The 4,511-nt window shown below is 33.0% G+C and overlaps 1 pseudogene; it reads right to left on the reverse strand.

The window, feature by feature from the left end:
• Positions 1–4,080: 4,080 nt before the first annotated feature.
• The window catches only part of LOC103610303, an 8,003-nt pseudogene continuing 7,572 nt past the window's right edge, over positions 4,081–4,511 (reverse strand).

The following is a 4,511-nucleotide window of genomic DNA, read 5'->3' on the forward strand; positions in this document are numbered from 1 at the left end:
TGTTTTAAAATACAAGTTTAAAAAAAAGTTTCCCACATTCTACTCTCCCTCAATCTATCAGTTTTTCCACTTAAGGTAACCACTGCCACCTTTTTCTTTCTTTGTTTATTTGAATCCTCAAGAAATAGAAATGCATTTACATGCTCATCCACGACAGGAACATATATACTTACTTCTTCTATAAGTGGTATCCAAATTACTACTGTCTGGTTCTTGCTCAATTTTTCTGCAACATTCTATTTTGGAGATATTAAGTATAAAAATAAATAAGTATATATAAATAATGCCCTAAAATTTCAATGGATATATGGTGTGTGTGTGTGTGTGTGTGTGTGTGTGTGTGTGTATATATATATTTTTTTTTTAAATACCATGGTTTATTACCAAATGCATATCAAGTGGCATTTTAGTGGCTCTAGTCTTTTGTTATTAAAAATAATGCTTCAAGGATATCCACATATATACATTCACAATTGCTTTTCAAAATATCAGTATAAATTCTCAGAAGTAGTATTGCTGAGTCAGAAACTACATTTTCTTAGGATGGTGGTTACTAAATTACTCTCTAAAGTGATTATAACAATTTGCTCTCTCACCAGCAAGTCTGAGAGTTCTTGAAGATTGCTCTCTCACCAGCAAGTCTGAGAGTTCTTGAAGATTCACATCACAGAACCCCTTTAAAGAAAAACTTGTCATGCCAGCCGTCAACTGCTTCAAAATCGGCCTCCTCACCATGGAGCCACCATGTCCACTTAACTGATTTGACATGAGTATAAATGCCTGATCCAAGGGGGTCATTTCAGACATGCCTTAGGTGTGACAAATCTCCCCACAGTACAGGGGAGGCCTTGCTTGATTTATCACAGCCTGAATCAGCTCTGTTTTTCACTCTGTATCCACTCACCATGAAACACATGTAGTGACACAGCGAAAAGAAGTCAAAAGAAAACAATGTAGATGATTTTACCAACGTAAAAAAAAAAATCTGTCGCCCAAAAAGCTACAGCAAACATTTTCAATATAAAATGTAAATGATTTCCCTGTAAAATCAAAAAGTCAAGGATGCCCACATTTACTAGGTTAATTTACCATTATACTGAAGTTTCTATCTATTTAAACAAAGCAAGAAAAATAATAAGAAGGAATAACATTGGAAAGAAAAATTAACCATATTTAATCAGAGAGTATGTGATATACATGTTGAAAATACAAGAAAAGTACAAATAAATTATAAAATTAGTAAGATTTTGTTAGAGTTGACAGAAGAAAAATAAATATAAAAATGTACTGTACTAAAATCTAACACCACATGTTTCCCAATGGACGTGAGAAATAGCATGGAAAATGTCATTCATTCAGTCATTTATTTAATAAATATGTGAACATTTTTTACAGAAAAGCCTACAATAAAACATTTATTATAAAACTTGAACTATATCTAAATAAAGAGAAAAAGACATAGTAAGTTCATGATTTAGAAGACTTGGTGATACAGACCTGACATTTCTTTTTAAATGTATTTATAAATTCACTGCAATGCTAGCATGAATGCAAATACGTATTATGCTAAATTTTGATTGGAGAGGTGAATTTCCAAAAATATCCCAATTACATTGTAAGAACAATAACAAGTTTTCAGGAGTTGCTCTACTGGATATCAAAGCTTATTAGTTATAGGAGTTTCTGACTATAAAACAAGTAGAATCATACATAGAGCCTAGACATTGACTGATATACTATGATATATACATATGTATATATGAATACTGACTTTCTGAGAATTATAACACTGAAGAAAATTGTATCACGGAGTAACTATTTAATAAATATTGTTGGGACAAATAAACATTTGTAATTTAAAATAGCAAATAGGCCTCATCTCATATTACACCAAAAATTAATTCTAAAATTATCATTAAAAATTAATGTAGAAATCAATATAAAAAGACAAAGTAAACTTTAGAATACAAAATAATAGAAAGTAAAATATAATATAAAAGACAGATGATGTATAGAATTGGGGGCAATATAGCACATAAATTGTGAGACTGTGTCTTCCTTATTTTGGAGGAAAGAAATATTTCTTAAATAGAATATTAAAGACACTTCACTGTATAAATGGAAAATTTGATGAGTGATGCTTCATTAAAAATCAGAAAAACTGTGCACCGAAATACAACATCAAGACAGTAAAAATACAAATCACAATAGGGGAGAAAATTTAACATGTACATGACATAATGGAATATATACCCTATTATTCAATTTATATAAATTTCAAATAGATTGAAAATTAAAATTTATACTTTCAGAACCTATGCTTAGGGGTTGCAGCTCAAAAAGATAAATGTTCTGAATGACAAAATCCCACAATGAATTTGTGCTGGGTAGTCATAGTGAACATAAAAGGGCTTATGGACAATTCGTAAAGTGCTGATAATGTTCTGTCTTTTCTTATTTGGAAGAACTAACAAAGGATTATTATTCAAAAATTCATATATAAATGGTTGTCATAATTCAAATGACAGAGAGAGAGAGTAGAAAGGAAGGGAAAAAAAAAAGGGTAAGATAAATATAATATAAAAGACAGATGATGTATAGAATTGGGGGCAATATAGCACATAAATTGTGAGACTGTGTCTTCCTTATTTTGGAGGAAAGAAATATTTCTTAAATAGAATATTAAAAACACTTCAGTGTATAATGGAAAATTTGATGATTGGTGCTTCATTAAAAATCAGAAAAACTGCACCTAAATACAACACTGAGACAGTAAAAAAAACAAATCACAATAGGGGAGATTATTTAACACATATATGACATAATGGAATATATACTCTATTATTCAATTTACATAAATTTCAAATAGATGCAAAATTAAAATTTTTACTTTCAGAAGCTATACTTAGGGGTTGCAGCTCAAAAGGATAAATGTTCTGAATAACAATCCCCACAATGAATTTGTGCTGGGTGTGCATAGCGAACATAAAAGAGCTTATGGACAATTCGTAAAGTGCTGACAATGTTCTGTCTTTTCTTATTTGGAAGAACTAATAGAGGATTATTATTCAAAACTACATATATAAATGGTTGTCATAATTCAAATGACAGAGAGAGTGAGTAGAAAGGAAGGGTGGCATGCGAGGGTAAGATATTTACAGTTTTGAAGATTAGAGCATGGAAATCTTAAAACATCATTATTTTAGCCTACTACATTATGGAAGAAATATAAACAGAATTTTCTTTCTTCTTTTTTCTTTTTATTACTGACAGCTGATGTAAAGCATAGCGAGATTTAATAATTATGGATATATGTATAAATTATCTAATACCCTAAATCAATTTTATCCCATTATTTGAAAAATAACTATCTACGCAATGCATAAAGCAAATTTTTAAAAAATAACTAGGAACCTGTGTTTTTGTGTGTTTCTGTGTGTGTGCATGCATGAGATTAAACTGAGTGAGAAAGCAATTTGGTGTGAATTAGCTTCCTGACGGCCTCCTTCACATCCTTATTTCTAAGGCTGTAGATAAGAGGATTTAGCATAGGGATCACAATGGAGTAAAACACAGTGGCTACTTTAATGAGGAGCTTTGAGCTTTTAGAGTTGGGCACACAGTAGAGAAGGAGGATGTCCCCGTGGAAAATGGTGATGGCAGTCAGGTGAGAGGATGAAAAATGGTGATGGCACTCAGGTGGGAGGCACAGGTGGAGAAGGCTTTTCTGAGTCCACCCGTAGAAGGCATCTTGATGATAGTGACAACTATGAAGACATAGGAGGTGAGGATGATCAGGAGACTACAAACCTCACTGAATGTAGAAATGACGAATGCCACCATCTGGCTGAAGTGTGTGTCAGAGCAGGACACAGAGAGAACGGCAGAATATTCACAGCCATAGTGATTTATGGCGTTATGTCCACAATAGGATAGTTCCAAGANCAATTTTATCCCATTATTTGAAGAATAAATAACCATTTATGCAATGCATAAAGCACATTTTTAAAAAATAACTAGGAACCTGTGTGTTTGTGTGTTTCTCTGTGTGTGTGTGTGTGTGTGTGAGAGAGAGAGAGATTAAACTGAGTGAGAAAGCAATTTGATGTGAATTAACTCCCTGACGGCCTCCTTCACATCTTTATTTCTAAGGCTGTAGATAAGAGGATTTAGCATAGGGATCACAATAATGTAAAATGCAGTAGCTACTTTAATGAGGAGCTTTGAGCTTTTAGAGTTGGGCACACAGTAGAGAAGGAGGATGTCCCTGTGGAAAATGGTGATGGCAGTCAGGTGGGAGGCACAGGTAGAGAAGGCTTTTCTGAGTCCACCCGTGGAAGGCATCTTGATGATAGTGACAACTATGAAGACATAGGAGGTGAGAATGATCAGGAGACTACAAACTTCACTGAATGTAGAAATGACTAAACATGCCATCTGGCTGAAGTGTGTGTCAGAGCAGGACACAGAGAGAACAGCAGAATATTCACAGCCATAGTGATTTATGTCAT

This window comes from Galeopterus variegatus, unplaced genomic scaffold (genome assembly GCF_000696425.1).
Source record: "Galeopterus variegatus unplaced genomic scaffold, G_variegatus-3.0.2 Scaffold10895, whole genome shotgun sequence".
Taxonomy (NCBI): domain Eukaryota; kingdom Metazoa; phylum Chordata; class Mammalia; order Dermoptera; family Cynocephalidae; genus Galeopterus; species Galeopterus variegatus.